The following is a 15,953-nucleotide window of genomic DNA, read 5'->3' as shown; positions in this document are numbered from 1 at the left end:
TCGTTTCATGTTTAGACTGCTGTGACCGCCTGCCCGGCCTTCTTCAGCTGGCGAGGTACCAGGGTAACATCTTCAAATCATCCGATGACGATTGATCGGACGAAAATTTGAATGCCTGTCGTGCCAAAAACGAACATACCGACAAGTATTTCAACGAGCTTGAAAATTTTTGCTTAATCTTACGTTTGTAATATAATCGTGGTTCATTCGTGGATTAATCCTATTAAACCAGCACATCACTTTGGACACCATATCATGCAAATTCGAAGGCGATCTTGCAGTTCCATCTGCATCTCTAGCCAAGAGCTGAGTCCGTCTGCCTGCCGCACGGGCGACCCACTTAGATCAGCGCAACTGCTAAGGAAATTTCCATGCCTGGAGGACTGGAACGAGTTCCGTTCAGCATCTATAGGGCGTCTGAAGGCTGCTAGAATGAGATGCAGCAACTACGGTCCAGATATTCGACATTAACGGCGAGAGAACGGCCTGGTATCCATATTTACCTCCAATACTGCCTACACTCCGAGGCAAGCTTTCCAAGCATTTATTTTCTACAAGCTTGTTTGAGCATCTGATGGATAATTTTACACAATGGTTTTAACTTTACAAGACTGTGCGACCTACAAACGTGCACTTATTTGACTGTGATATTCTGGCTTGAAAAGGATTCTACAAGCAAACGCCAGCTGTGAAGCAGTTTCAGAACGACGCCCCTTCGAGAGGTGCCAAACAAATCAAACGTGATTACTTTATTCTAGAACGTGAAAGCCATCAAAGCAGTGGTTAACAACCTTTTTGAAAAGGTTAGCTTAGTATCTAACTAAAATTTATGCTGGAGGAAGGTCGTATGAACAGTCCTGTTTCTAAAATTGCAGGAAAATCCATAATATTTCATTACCGTTTAACAATTAAAACTTTCACGTTTTTGAGTTACCAAGAAGTAATGAAAATCAATGAGATGGTTGGTATTGTTCTTATATATGCGGTTTGGTCTCGGCCAACGCACATCGTACATCGTGTACCAAGTTCAGTCGCTTTTTTCTTCATTGCTATCATAGTTGCATATCTAGTTTCACGCCTGTAAGTTGTGGCAAATGGAACCAACAATATTTCTCCAAAGTGTTGCTTGTTGTGTGTTAGAGAAATCTATTTGTAGTGTTTGCAGTGTTTTCACGTAGTCCAAGCAATTCTGCTTTGTCCTGAACTACAGTATCCGAAAATATTTCTTCATTCACTGAAAACGGTGTACCACAGGTGCAATAACATTGGTTGGTGGATGGAGTTTTTATCTATAGAGAGGCCAGCAAACATATGATTACCGAAGAAGAGCAGCAAACTTTTCAGTACTTGCTAGGACAAGAGTTTGGATAATTAACTGATACGGTATGGTAACATTAACCAACATGGCCTTGTCATGTCGGTACCGCAAACGACTGTGAGCAAGTGGGCACTATAGCCGTTATACCTCCGAGGGCGTGGAGCTGTAACTTAAGGATAATGGCGTCCTCTTGGGTAAAACTTAACGGAAATAAAATAGTCTTCCGTTCAGATCTCCTTGCTGAGACTACTGAAGACAATTTTGCTATCAAGGAAAACAAAACTTGCACTCTAAGGGTCAGAGAGTAGTGTTAAATCCCTAAATCGGCTCGGCAGGTTAAAAAACTTTGTAAATGAAATGGATAGTTTGAAGTTACATATAATGGGTGTTAAGAGATCTGCAGTGACAGGAAGAACAAGACTATTGGTCAGGGTGAGTGTAGGGTCACAAATACAAAATCAAACTAATGTAGTGTAGGACTAGGCGTATTAATGAATAAGAAAAATCGAATGGGGATAAGCTGTTACGGTCAGCATAGTGAAGGCGTTATAGTAGCAAAGATTGACACGAAGCCAACGTTCAAGACTCACTACAGTGCGACAAGTTTAATGCTTACTAGCTCCACAGATGAAGAGATTGTAAGAATCTGTGATGAGATAAAAGAAATCATTAAAATATTTAACAGATACAAAAACTTAATCGTCCTGGGGTACTGGATTTTGACTATGGGGTAAGAAAGAAAAAGTAAAACAGTACGCAACCATTATTTGGCAGAAAGGAATGAAAGACGAAGCCAAGCGGTAGAATTTTGCACAGGACATGGTTCAGTATGTATATGCTAACACTTGGTTTAAGAGTCATGAAAGATAGTTGTATACTTGGAAGCGACCAGGAGACGCCGTTAGGTTTCAGATAGATTATATGAGGTGTTAGCAATAATTGTTTACAACATACCACAGTGGTGAAGAAGAAGTCGAGACGAATTTTACACAGGACATTTGTGATTTAAGTAGTCAGGAAAGTACCTCAAACTGGTCTACGAAAATCATCTATGCTATGCTGCATGCTTTTCGCGCAAGATTTTTTTTATTATCTCCCTCTCTAAGTGCAAGCTATTAGTCCTAAAGCCAATATGAACAGACGCTTTTGTAGGAAATTTAACATGGTTTAATTTTGTGCGGACTTGTGTTTTCGTTGCAGGTTTTTCGCTTGAGGTCGTAGATTTCGAGCTATTCAAGAAAAACATATAAAAGTGACCTTCAGACGATCACACACTCATACTCATTCCTCACCGGTCAGGACCTTTAGTATATTCGACGCTGTAGTACCTGTGTTATTCAGAATTACGATACAAAGTCCATTTGGACTTGCATGTGTATCCAAAGGAAAAGACATTGCGGTGACTACAGCCGTTATGAAATACATTAAATGTATTCGCAGTTGTGAATATGGACAACAGTCAGTTGTAGAATGGAATGACGACAGTGAAAATTTGTGCCGGATCGGGACTCGAATTCGGATTTCTCGCTTATCGCAAGCTGTCGCCTTACCATTTGGTTATTTGTGCACAGCTCACGGCCAGATCAAAACACCCGTAAGTCATCAACCATGAATCTACAGCCTGTACTATTACACCCACTATGTGTATTCCCGTACAGGTGAGACAGTTTACTTGAAAGTCCCTAGCCTGGTGTTGGCGGATAAATACGATATGATAGTGCCTGTGTGTGAAAGAACATTGCATCGCAATTCGGATTAACACAGGCGCAATTCGGGTTCGAGTCTCGGTACCGCACAAATTTTCATTATCAAAAATGAAATGGTTCAAAGGACTCTAGGAAGTATGGGACTTACCAGTTGAGGTCATCAGTCCCCTAAACTTAGAACTGTTTAAACCTAACTAACCTAAGGACATCACACACATTCATGCCCGAGGCAGGATTCGAACCTGCGACCGTAGCAGCCGCGTCGTTCCGGACTGAAGCGCGTAGAACCGCTCGGCCACCGTGGCCGGCCCTTTTCATTATCGTCATTCCACTCTGCAGCTGATGGTTGTCCATATTCGCAATTGCGAATACATTTAATATATTCTAGTACGTTGTTCATGGGACTTACAACTACCGCTGTGCAAAAATGTGTGACTACACGAATTATTTCCCGTATTAGGTCTATTTTGCTCTCTAGCGGAAACGTATCCGACTACAAAATTAAATTACATTAAATTTCCTACAAAAAGTTTCTACTCTTTTTTTCTCTAGGATTAATAGTTTTAGAATAGAGAACGATTTGCGGTTTTCTCCCAAATTAATAGACCCTCCTTGAACAAAATTGTTCGTCTCGGCTTCCTCTCTTGATTTCTATAAACCGCTTAAGGCAAATGCTGAGATGGTTCCTTTGAAATGGCACGGCCGATTTCTCCCCCATCTTTCCTTAATTCGAGCTTGTGCTCTGTCTGTTATGACCTAGCTGTCGACGGTATGTTAAGCACTAACCTTGCTTCCTTCCTTCGACTACCTGTAAAGTATTGTGGTACATTGTAAACAAATATCGATTACACCTTGTTAATGGTAAGACAGAGACTAGAAACAACTATAAACTGGAAAATACTTCCGGGGATAGATGTTGACCCTGAGCATAATTTACTGATTATGAAAAGCGAAGGTTAAACGAAGAAAGACGGCCGGAGTGACCGAGCGGTTTAGACGCTATAGTCCGGGATCGCGCGACCGCTACGGTCGCAGGTTCGAATCCTGCCTCGGGCATGACTGTGTGTGATGTCCTTAGGTTCGTTAGGTATAAGTAGTTCTAAGTTCTAGGGGACAAATGACCACAGCAGTTAAGCCCCATAGTGCTCAGAGCCATTTGAACCATAAACGAAGAAATTTGAGAAATACAGGAAATTATGGAGATGGACCTGGATGAATTGGAAGAACTAGACGCCTTGAGAATTTCCTAGGTAACGAGCGATAAGCAGAGACTTAAACAGGGGAAATCAATAGAAGACAAATGGTTAGCTTCGAGAGATAAATATCAATGGCAGCAGAGAATAAAACAATTGTTGTAAATTATGTGAGTTATTGAGTTTAACTGACGAAAGGAGAAAATACAAAAATGCCGGCAAAAGGGCACACAGACCTCCAAAAAGAGATTGAGAAAAAGTGCAAAATGACAAATCAGGAATGGTTAGAGGACAAAAATGGATCAAATGGCTCTGAGCACTATGGGACTCAACTGCTGAGGTCATTAGTCCCCTAGAACTTAGAACTAGTTAAACTTAACTAACCTTTGACATCACAAACATCCATGCCCGAGGCAGGATTCGAACCTGCGACCGTAGCGGTCTTGCGGTTCCAGACTGCAGCGCCTTTAACCGCACGGCCACTTCGGCCGACAGGTTAGAGGACAAATCAAGGCTATATAAACATGGCTAGCCATGGTGAAGATAGATACCACACATAGAAAAATTAAAGGGACCTTTGCAGAAAAAAGAATTAGTTTTGCGAATATCAATAACTCATATGGAAGGCCAGTACTAAGCAAAAGAAGGGAAAGTAGAAAGATGGAAGGAATATACTCTACAGGTGGGCTGTACAAGGGAAATGAAATAGAAGACAGTATTATAGAAACAGAGAGGAAGCAAGTGACGATGAGATAGTAGATATGATACTTTGAGTAGAGTTTGTCAGAGCACTGAATGACGGAGTAACGATTCTTCTAAATATCGATGTAACATTTTTTGCTCAGTGTTATCTGATGTGATGGAACACTGTTGAAGGGTACAAAGATGGACGCCTTTACGCTACGAACAAAGACATAAAGGGACGAGCGTCACGAAGATCATACAAGAAGCTTGTTATTGGTGGAGAACATGAGAGACAAATTCAAACAAGACTTGTTTATGTTATTCTATAAAACTTATGATGTTTTGTTTACTACCAAATAAGAGTGTAATGTTTTATTTTGAATAAAGAAAATGCATAATAATTTTCTGTAATATTCTCAACCGCGCAAGGAACCATAAATAGTGAAATCAATAAGTAGGTTGAAACACTATCAACGAGAGCGTCTCTTGGCGGGGGCATAAGTGATGGAATTGGCGCTAGAATGCGTCCTTTGTGAGACGGAATGAGATAGTGCCAGACACAGAGGTTTGCGTGAGTGACCGAGTGTGTGTGTGTGTGTGTGTGTGTGTGTGTGTGTGTGTTTCTTAGCGAGGGCACAAGCGGTGGAATAGACGCTAGAGTCCGTCCTTTGTGAGACGGGGGCAGGTAGAAGGTTGCCAGACATAGAGGTTGGTGTGTATGTGTGTGTAACCCTCTGCCGGGCTGGCTGTACCCATATGCGAGTCAGACAGGGCGGCCAGCAGTAGGTTTCACGACGTGGCTCAACGACGAAAGCTGCGACTCCTGCCCCAGCTGACGTTGCCACTGGAGGCGACGCTTCCATTGCCGATTTGGAGGCTCCATCCAGAAATACGGGCAAAGCCAGCTCGTAAAATCCAGAGTGCACGAGCACTAGTCTCAAAAGTATATTTGGCTACCTTTCACTGCCCCACGTAAGGGAAGGGAAAGCCGCCATCTTGTGAAACGACCCGTTTAGATTCAAAGACTTACTGGTGAACGTTTTATTAACTGACGTTAATGCTGTAGCGATGATTCAGAATTGCTTACATGCTTTCTGGGAACTTAAAAAACTTATTGGAACAGATAATTTTCTTATCTCTTTAAGTTATTGTTGAATGACTCGCTATGTCTGTTGTAAAGTTTCATTCAAAATATTATGTGGGGAACACTGTAAAAGCAAGTAGGGAGGAGCCTGACACCAACCCGCCAAAATTGATATGAGGAAATTGCAATTATGCAAACTTTCTGATTACCTAGAACCGTGAAAGATTAATTGCAAACCATGGACTTCACTGTATTAAATACCTATTGATTGATTCTTTCTTCGTTGTGGCTTGTTGCTAAAGACGTAAATCTTAGTCATTTCTAAAGTAATTCTCATTTATTCGTCAGTCTCAGCTGTACATTTTTAATTACATAACATGTTTCGATCACTCTGGATCATATTCAGATAAAAGTGGTGGAGCCAGCAGCCCTTCTTGCCTTTTCAGAACCTGATAAGAGGTTCTGAACAAACAAGATGAGCTACTGACGCAACTCGTTCTTAGACCTGGAGATACTCCAGAGTGATCGAAACATATAATGTGCGAAGCTCGTTCAGTAATAACTAATGCAACACTTTTTCTTCTCGGCCAATTAAGGTTGAAAAAATATGGAGGTTATTGTGGGGCATAGCGGAATATTCCCGCTTCAGCCACTATAGTTTCATGAAGTCCCGATAGGTGGTGGCGCTATACGTAGCCTTCAAAATGGCGTCAGTAATGGAGATGTGTTCCAAAGAGAGAGTTTCTTTTGGCGGAAAACGAGAGTATCTCAGGAATTTATAGGCGTTTCAAGAATGTCTGTGGAGAACTGGCAGTGAACAAAGGAAGGTGAGCCGTTGCACGAGGCGTACTTCAGCATCGCAACAAGGTAGCGCAAACCTGTCCGATCTCCCGCGTCGCGCACAACTGGACTCTGCACTGGAACGCGCTCGCACTCTCATTCGAGGTGATAGATGGACCATAATCAAACACTTTGCTTTTCAACTGGACGTCTCTATTGCTAGTGCTGATACGCTTCTCCACCAGTTGAGGTACTCAGCGTTGTATGCCTCCGAGGTCCCTAGCCGTCTTGGCTAGCGTTGCTGCCTCTGGATCACGGGGTCCCGGGTTCGATTCTCGGCCGGGTTGGGGATTTTCTCTCCCCCGGGAATGGGTGTTTGTGTTGTCCTTATCATTTCATCATCATCATCATCATCATCATTCGTGACTAGACTGGACTGTGTAAAAATTGGGACTTTGTATGGGCGCTGATGATCGCACAGCTCAGCGCTCCACAAACCAAACATCGTCATCAGCTTCCTAGCCGCCTAACAGAAGTCCAGAAAGAGCACCGAGGGACCTTATGTGCGGAATTTTTGCGCGTTGCGAGGCTGATAGTGACAATTTTTTGTCGAACATTGTCACAGGGGATGAAACAGGGATTCATCACTTCGAACCGGAAACAAAACGACAATCCATGAAGTGACACCACCCCACCTCTCCTCCGAAGAAAATATTCGAAGCCGCAGCGTCACGGTAAATTCATGGCGTCTTCTAGGATTCTGAAAGCGTCGTACTGTTTGATGTCCTGCCTCATGGTGCAGCGATCAACTCTGAAGTGTATTGTGCTACCCTCAGGGAATTGAAAAAGCGACTTCAGCGTGTTCGTCGCCACAAAAATGCTAACGAACTTCTGCTTCTCCATGACAACGCAAAGAGTCAAACAAGTCCGTTCAGCGGAGAGGAGCTCACAAAACTTAAGTGGACTGTTCTTCCTCAGCCACTCTACAGCCCGGAGCTCCCACTTTCCGACTATCATCTACACTGAAGAGCCAAATAAACTGGTACACCAGACTAATATTGTGTAGGGCCCCCGCGAGCATGCGGAATTGCCGCCGCATGGACTCGACTAATGTCTGAAGCAGTGATGGAGGAAAATAACACATTGAATCCTGCAGCGCTGTCCATAAATCTGCAAGAGCACGAGAGGGTGGAGATCTCTTCTGAACAGCATGTTGCAAGGCATCTCAGTTATGGTCAATAATGTTCGTGTCTGGGAAGTTTGGTGACTAGCGGAAGTGTTTAAACTCAGAAGAGTGATCCTCGAGCCAGTCTATAACAATTATGGACGTGCGGGGTGTCGCATTGTCCTATTGTAATTGCCCAATTCCGTCGGAATGCACAACGGACATGAATGGATATAGGTGATGAGACAGGATGCTTACGTATGTGTCACCTGTCAGAGTCGTATATAGACGAATCAGGGGTCCCCTTACCAGTCCATCTGCATACGCCCAAAATTATTACAGAGCCTCTTACCAGCTTGAACAGTCCCCTGTTGACACGCAGGGCCCATGAATTCATGAGGTTGTGTCCATACCCATTCACGTCAACCCGCTCGATACAATTTGAAAGGAAACTCGTCCGACCAGGTAAAATGTTTCCAGTCATCAACAGTCCAATTTCGATGTTGACGGGCCCAGACGAGGTAAATTTGGAAATTTGTGGTAAGGTTTTATGGGACCAAACTGCTGACGTCATCGGTCCCTAAGCCAACACGATACTTAATCTAACTTACGCTGTGGACAACACGCACACACCCATGTCCGAGGGAGGACTCGAACCTTCGATGTGGGGAGCCGCAAGGACCGCGACAAGACCAGGCGAGGTGCAGTCATCAAGGGTACACTAGCGGGCATTCCGTTCCGAAAGCCCGTATCGATGATGTTTCGTTCAATGGTTCACACGCTGACATTCGTTGGTGGCCCAGCGTTCAAATCTGCAACAATATGCGGAAGGGTTGCACTTCTGGTGAACGATTCTCTTCAGTTGACGTTGGTCCAGTTCTGGCAGGATCTTTTTCTGACCGCAGCGATGTCGGAGATTTGATGTTTTACCGGATTCCTGATCTTCACGGTACACTCATGAAATGGTCGTGCGGGCAAATCTCCTCTTCATCGCTACCTCGAAGATGCTTTTTCCCGTAGGTAATGCGTCGACTACAACACAACGTTCAAACTCATTTAAATCTTGATAACTTGCCATTGTAGCAGCAGTAGCCTATCTAACAACTGCGCGAGACACGTGTCTTATATTGCCGTTGTCGACCACAGCGCCGTATTCTGCCTGTTTATACATCTCTGCATTTGAATACGTATGCCTATACCAGTTTCTTTGGCGCTTCAGGGTATTTGGCCCAATAAAGGACGTACTCCGCGGGAAGCGGTACGTGGATGACGAGGAGTTTGTTGATGCAGCAACACGTTCGTTCCGACGTCGACTAGTAGAGTGTACCCATGCGAGTACACAGGCCCTTCCAGTAAGGTGGCGTAAGGCCGTCACATTGAATACAGATTATGTTGAGAACAGCATTTTGCAGCCAAAAGAGTGGGGAATAATGTGATTGGAACGCTGACTAAAACTAACCTGCTTTCGAAGAAACAAGAAGTTGTTGCATTACTTACTGAACGCACCTCGTAATTAAAATGTGCAACTGTGACTGAAGAATAAATGAGAATTATTTTAATTATCAGTGCAGTTGCTGATCGTCTCGAGTCTACTATGTAGGCTATAGTTAATTATTTCAGTTCAACTTTTATTAGTTTCTTCGTCTCATTCGCCTATATGTGAACTCATCTTCTTCCACGAAGTCGAGAGACTTCTTTCGGTTTTGTTGTTCATTGCAGTTTGTTCAGTGCTGAGGCTGATGTGATAGTGAGGTAGAAATTTTTACTTCGCAGTCAATCCATTAAGATCGCCTGTGCAGGAGAGAAGGGGGCGGCTACAGAGAGTGAAACTGGTTTAGGTTCCGGCCTGGCTGTTGCCACGGGTGGAGATTTTTTGTTACAGAGTTTATAACCCTCAGTGCAGCGGGACCACTGAGAGTCGTACGTCTACTTTTCTGTCGTCAATAACTTTTGCTTTGAACATTAAGATGTTATAACACTAAACATGACTAAATATTATAATTGAAAAGAAATCCGTACCAATTGTGCCACCAAAGTCGAAACAAAGTCCTTACAGTAGACAACATTCCACCTGGTATGCATGATACATGAGACGGGGGAAATAGCCTCAGTATTCAATACAAATGTAATAATACCACTCACAAAAAAGTTGGATACTGAATGTTACCAGATACTAGCGGAACATCAGTTTAAAAAGTCATGGTTGCAAGGTAGTTACACGAATGATTTACAGAAATAAGAAAAATATGGAAGATGCCGATTTTAAGGTTGATGAGTTTTGCTTTTCGGAGAAAAGTAACAGCACGCGAAGCAGTGCCGAACGTGCAACTAAACTAAGACGACAGGTTGAAGAAAAGCTAATTTACAAGCTACAGCCTGGCCACGTTCAAATCGTGTAAAGAGGAACCTAAGAAGTGTATTCGAAAAGTGTTACTTTCCTAAATTTAAGAACACATTATGAAATCCTAATAGGATTGTCCACACCGTATGGCCGGCCGCGGTGGCCGTGCGGTCCTAGGCGCTCCAGTCCGGAGCCGCGCTGCTGCTACGGTCGCAGGTTCGAATCCTGCCTCGGGCATGGGTGTGTGTGATGTCCTTAGGTTAGTTAGGTTTAAGTAGTTCTAAGTTCTAGGGGACTAATGACCACGGCAGTTGAGTCCCATAGTGCTCAGAGCCATTTAATTTTTCCACACCGTATGTGTTTTTGGAAAGTTGTTTTGGCTACTTGAGTTTTTATGAATGTTTGTGTCTGACCTTCAATTTCATGGTATCCAGGATGAGCCTTGGTAGCGTAAAAATTGTTCGTTACCAGCATGTGGTTGACAAGCGGTGAAAACGTGACGGTTTACCGATCTCTATAACCAAGCCAAACGTCAGTGCACTGAGTGTGATCGCAACTCTCTTCGCTGAGTCTCGTATGAGTGCATGTGATACCGCTGGTCGTCATTCTTCCACCGTTACGTGACATTAAGATCGGTGGCCTTTGCGATACTACTCGTAGAGACTACGATACATGAAAGTCGCTTTCATCCTGTCCTTCCTTTCATTTACATCGTTATTCTCTTCAGGCTACTTCGATTTTTGTTTGGTTATTTACATTGCCTGAACAGAAAACCTTGGCATCCACAACAAAGACGCGGTGCGAACGTTATTGCATTAACTGCCCTGCGTGAAATGACGACGTCAAAGACTAACTGCTAATGGGCACCACATCCGTTATGCCCGATGTTCCACAGTTATAGTTATGACTGGAAATAACACGACGTGCTTGGTCTCTTCCCACACTTAATAGTCTAGAATTTCTCGTTATGTTATTAGCAGCAGTGGCAGGGGCAACTCAGCTCGCTACACTGCATGGTCATCCACAGACACAGCAACACAATCTGTTTTTGTAGCTGATAGGGTAATTACTATTGATGACGTATATACTAACAGCTTAGCGGATAATATTAAATGCAATCTCATACGTTTCGCCGTTGAAGCTGTAGCATGTGAAAAGTATTATACGGAAAAAATAACATCGCTTCTAGACGTAATTACCATCTGGTGCAAAGACTAGCAACTCACTATTAATGTAGTGAAGTGTTACTTTATGCTCTTCACGAAACCTAAAATACACGGTGGCCAACAACAATCAGAACTGCTTGGAGGAATAACGCAGGTTGGGTTGTGTTGCAAAATAATTGTTAAGAAAAAAATTCAATGTATTGCTCGTATCTGGCGGGCCACTTGAATTTTCGCGCGCAGCGGGTTAATTGGCAGAGTTCAGTACTATTTAACTCGGAAACGGCGCAACGTATCGAATTTTTACTTAGCTATTAATTCTCAGCACAACCTACCCTGCAACATTCGTACAAGTTTTTCAGTCCGTTTCGGGCCACGCCATATAGTTACATCTGATTTTAGGATCATACAAATGCCTGGGAATAAACATGGGGATATGAAAGGGAAATGACTCTTTGAACCAGTTTTATGGCATTGAAAATGGCAGGATTCGATTCACCGATAGAATAATGGGCAAGAGGTAACTTATGTAAGAAAGAGGTTGCTTGTGAAGTTGCTATGCTGCACATACAGAAATGCGGCAATAGTTTCTGATAACTCGCAGTAGGTCATCCTAACAACAGGAATAGGGTACATTAATTTTAGAAGACTTACTTGCTCGCAGAAACGTAAATTCTGAAATATCTAAACTGGCCCTCACTTTAAGAAATATGGTTAATTTTTTACGAAAATCTGTTTAGAGAAGCAGGAAAACCGGTTAGCGGCAGGATTCTACAAGTATTCTCCAGAATTTTATGTGCGCCTTATGAAGAGTGCAATAAAGGTAAAGTTAAAACTATAACAAGCCTTGCAGAGGTAAGAAAGCAGTTTTTCTTCACGCATTCCATTGAGAAACAGAATGAGAAATCTCCTTCATATTTATCACATAGTGTCTTTATACTGATTTTCTGAGTATAAATGTAGAGGCGGACAGGTGAACACAGCAATTCAAGTAACTCACAAAAACCACTGCTACATCGCAGAGATAGTTTGGTCAGGCGGAAGTAGTGTCGAGTACGATTCAAGTTGTCGGTTTGGACCGATGATGCTAGCAAAAAAGTAACTACTCATCAAGCCAGTACACTATGACGTCACCCAGTCCCGCATAATTCAGCTATCAAAGGATTGGAAAACCACTGGGAATAAGAGGAGTTTTCGGTGGAGTAATTTTTCTTATTAACGTCTTAAACACACTTAAAACTTAAAATGTCAGAACAAAGCAAAAAAAAAAAAAAAAAGAAAAACAGGTTTTCTCGGGAACGCCGATAACTATGGAATGCACGGTGTGAGTGTGTGTGTGTGTGTGTGTGTGTGTGTGTGTGTGTGTGTGTGTGTGTGTGTGTGTGTGTGTTTGAGAGAGAGAGAGAGAGCGCAAACTTCCGATTACCCAGGTGCAGATTATTCGGCTTGCAAGTTATCCGTGTATAGTTTACTGCTGTTTGAAACAATAAAAAACGAAGTTTGCGTATTCTGTTACAGTTAGAACAAATGTTTTCGGTTCGAATACATGCTGCAAGGTTATGAGGACGTAGGTTACAAGAGTGAGTCAAGAGTGAGGATAAAAAAGGAACTCTAGTAGTTAAAGAGCGATTCTGTGAGTCGGGATGAGATCAGCTAAGTAACACGGATATAATGAACAAATAGAGCGCAGACAAGATGATTGAGGAGCAATTCATCATACAAAACGAGACGCTGAAATCCACTGATCCGTTATTAAAGTACACAGAAAAATTCGTTTGTATATATCGATGTTTTAACTCCCCCGAAAATGTGGGCAGTCGTCAGGAAAAATGGAGTGAAAAACTGAAACATATAAAAAGAATGGACATTACGTCGGCGAAAGTGCACTGAAGCAAGAGATACGGAATGCAGTGTGTTCTAGGTGTAATGTAAATAAACTGTCAGTGGACTTTCAAATGTGAGATGTAGCATATTTTGGAAATACAGTGAACAGCAATTTTCCGGTAACAAAACTGTATTTCGGATTATGTGCGACTTTCAGTTATCCGTAAAATCTTGGGTCTGCATTAATCCGGGTAATCGAGAAGTTCAAAACATGGTTCAAATGGCTCTGAGCACTATGGGACTTAACAGCTGTGGTCATCAGTCCCCTAGAACTTAGAACTACTTAAACCTAACTAAGGACATCACGCACATCCATTCCCGAGGTAGGATTCGAACCTGCGACCGTAGCAGTCGCGCGGTTCCTAACTGAGCGCCTAGAACCGCTCGGCCACCGCGGCCGGCAATCGAGAAGTTGCTACCTACATGTTACATTTAAAAAGATTATTAACATGACACATTCGTAAGCCTGTTTAACAGCCAACATATCATCTTGTAAAGTGACCTATGTATCGCGCCGCGCAAGAGGTCAGCTTGTCACTGCAAACTTCATTTTAAAAGGTGTTGACAACGTTGATATCGCCGAGAAAAGGACAGCACCATTGTCGCGGACTTAACTGCGCCTGATCGTGTTACGTACAGGATCATAATGTCCATAAGTTCCTATTTTGTTTACTAGACGACAGTGAGAAACTGTGTGGACAGTTTTCATCAATTCAAGAAACACTTGGGATGACTGCCGAGTCGACTGAATCACAGCATTGTTTTATGTAACAAGAGAAGCACAACAAAACAGTATACATGGCGCAGGCCGTCATCAGACATCCAGAAAAATCACACACACACACACACACACACACACACACACACATCTGACACATTACCCTTGGGTACAGTTGTATACTGTCTGATTATTGCGACCATTCGGAGACAGTGTGTGTTAGTAGGACGGCAGGTTACGGTTTGACTAGGCACATGCGCCGGCTTGTCAACTTACCACAGTGTGCGACACGCCGCGGTCGCGCGAGGCAGGTCGGGAGGGGACACCGACTGTGACGGCGGCTGCAGCGGTCTTTGTGTGTGGCGGCAGCTGCGGCTGGCGCACACGTGGCATTCCTCGCTGCGGCGGAGAGAGGCCGTCTGGCCGCGCGGCGACTCTACACTCTGCCCTGCCCTGCCTTCCGAGCCGATGCCAGCCTTGGCTCAGACCTTGACGTTCTCTTACTCGCTTCATCGGAGCGGGAAGTGTCTGCGATACGCTTCAGGTGCGAAAGCAAAAACGCAATTAAGACCGCGGTGCTTCACTTCCCGAAAGAACAGGTGTGGCTTTCAAAATAACGGGACTATTGCTGTAAAAATTTTATTTCAAAAACATACACATTGTCACCCTCAATATCCTCCCCTCCTACATCCTTAAAACGGTCCATACGAATTTTCCATTGATGGGAAGCGTGATGGAAGTCTTCTTCTGTGAGCTCCATGATAATGCGTATCTCCTTTTCTTTCACTGCTTCAACGGACTGAGATCTTGTTCCTTTTATTGCACATTTGATTTTTAGGGACTAGAAAACGTTACATTGTGCTAGGTCAGGCTAACAACGTGGGTGGTCTATCACTGAGATGCTGTGCTTCGCTAGAAACCTCTTTAAGATAAGACGGTATGAGCCCGTGCGTTGTCTTGATGCTGAAGCTATGACTTGTTCTTCCACAATTCGGGTCCTCTTTTTCTTATTTTCTCACGGAGTTGAGTAAGAACCTCAAGGTAGTGATGTTGATAAATAGTTCGACCTCCAGGAACCCAGTGAAGACACACAATTCCACGAATATCGAAAAAACAATCATCATCGCTTTGAACTTCATTTGCTCATTTGAGCTTTTTTCGCTCTCGGTAAAGTTGAGTCCTTCCAAAGCATGGATTGGCGCTTCGTTTCTGGATCATAAGTGAAAAACCAAGATTCGTCACACGTTATCACTCTTTCCAAGAAATTGAGATCATTTTCAATGGTATTCATAGTGTCAGTACAAACACTTTCACGAGGTTCTTTTTATTCGATCCTGAGAATTTTCGACACCAGTTTCGCATGCACTTTTCTCATGTTAAACTGGTTACGTAAAATTTTACTTACGTATTCTTTGTCAGTTCCTAGTTTAAGCAGTAGATCGAATACTCAATCGGCGGTCAGATCGAATCATATCACTGGTACTAGTTTTTTGATATTTTTATCCGTTTTTGAAGTCGAAGAGCGTTCCACGTGTGAGTCATCTTCAACGTGTTCTCGGCGGACTTGGAAACTCTTGAACCATACACTTCTTTTAGTAAAAATAGCAGTTTCTCCAAATTTCATGTTAAACTTCATGACAATTTGTCGCTCTATTGCCGGCCGGAGTGGCCGATTGGTTCTAGGCGCTACAGTCTGGAACCGCGCGACTTCTACGGTCGCAGGTTCTAATCCTGCCTCGGGCATGGATGTGCGTGATGTACTTAGATTAGTTAGGTTTAAGTAGTTCTAAGCTCTAGGGGACTGATGACCTCAGAAGTTAAGTCCCATAGTGCTCAGAGCTACTGGAACCACTGTCGCTCTATTATTACACTTATCATTGTTGCAGCAAAAGAAAGTAACAGCTTGTACACGAACGA

At 43.2% G+C, this 15,953-nt stretch overlaps 1 protein-coding gene across 1 annotated transcript in view; it reads right to left on the bottom strand.

Moving 5' to 3' along the window:
- The window catches only part of LOC124595871 (organic cation transporter protein-like), a 321,547-nt gene extending 307,102 nt beyond the window's left edge, over positions 1-14,445 (bottom strand). Inside the window, exon 1 of the mRNA XM_047134777.1 lies at positions 14,313-14,445. The gene's annotated coding sequence lies outside the window, so the exon portion shown is untranslated. The remainder of the gene's footprint in view (positions 1-14,312) is intronic.
- Between the last annotated feature and the right edge of the window lie 1,508 nt (positions 14,446-15,953).

Source organism: Schistocerca americana, chromosome 2 (assembly GCF_021461395.2).
Source record: "Schistocerca americana isolate TAMUIC-IGC-003095 chromosome 2, iqSchAmer2.1, whole genome shotgun sequence".
Classification (NCBI taxonomy): domain Eukaryota; kingdom Metazoa; phylum Arthropoda; class Insecta; order Orthoptera; family Acrididae; genus Schistocerca; species Schistocerca americana.
The sequence above is the reverse complement of the archived record's forward strand: the minus strand, read 5'-3'. Positions and strand labels throughout refer to the sequence as shown.